The following is a 1,212-nucleotide window of genomic DNA, read 5'->3' as shown; positions in this document are numbered from 1 at the left end:
AAGAGCACTGACTGCTCTTCTAGAGGACCCACGTTCAATTCCCAGCACCAATAAGGTGGCTCACAACTGTCTGTAACTCCAGTTCCAGAGAAACCAGTACCTTTTTTATGGCCTCCATGGGTATCAGGAGTACAAGCGATATACAACATATATGCAGGCAAGACTTCTATACAAATAAAATTTATAGAAAAGAAAAGGCTCAATGTGAAACCTAACCTGCAGAATGGATCAGATCAAAATCAGAGGATCAGAAGCTGAAGAAAAATAGAAACTGGCTCATCCAGTACAGATCAATGCAATTTTCTTAATTTTTTAGATTTATTTATTTTACTTTTTATATGTGAATGTTTTGCCTGCACTTGTGGATGTGCACCAAATGAGTGCCTAATGCCCATGGAAGACAGAAGAGGGTGTCAGATCCTCTGGAATTTACAGATAGTTGTGAGCTACCATGTGGGTGCTGGGTATCAAATCTGGGTCCTTTGCAATAGCAATCAGTGCCCTAAACCTCTGAACCATCGTTCCAGCTCAGTGAGACAATTCTTTAAAATATGAACAAAACATGGGAGAGTTTGGGGACACCATGAAAACATCTAACCTATGAGTTAGGATCAAATGCATAGAGAATATTTTCATAAAACATAAAGAAAATTTCCCAAACCTGGAGAAACAGATCCCCATGAAGATACAAGAGGCCCACAAAACACCAAGTACACAAGCCCAGAATAGAAACTCCTTATGACATACTACACTTAAAACACTAAGGGGCTAAAGAAATGGTTCAGCAGTTAAGAACACTGCCTGCTCTTCTAAAGGTCCTAAGTTCATTACCAAATGACCACATGGTGTCTCACAGCCATCTTTAATGAGATCTGGTGCCCTCTTCTGACCTGCAGGCATACACACAGGCAAAACACTATACATAATAAATAAATAAATCTTCTAAATTAAAAACACAAGAATACAATGAAAATAAAGAAATATTATTATATTATTGAAACCTGCAAGGGAGAAAGGCTAAGTCACTTATAAAGGCAGTCCCATTAGAATAACATCTAATTTTTTGACAGAAAAGTTTAAAACCCAAGAGGTGTAGCAGTGCACACCTTTGTTCTCAGCTCTTGGGAGGCAAAGGCAGACCCATCTCTATGAATTTGAGGTCAACTTGGTCTACATAGAGAGTTCCAGGACAGCCAGAACTACACAGTGAAA

This window comes from Alexandromys fortis, unplaced genomic scaffold (genome assembly GCF_014885135.2).
Source record: "Alexandromys fortis isolate MF-2015 unplaced genomic scaffold, M_Fortis_MF-2015_v1.1 scaffold_344, whole genome shotgun sequence".
In the NCBI taxonomy this organism is placed as follows: domain Eukaryota; kingdom Metazoa; phylum Chordata; class Mammalia; order Rodentia; family Cricetidae; genus Alexandromys; species Alexandromys fortis.
The sequence above is the reverse complement of the archived record's forward strand: the minus strand, read 5'-3'. Positions refer to the sequence as shown.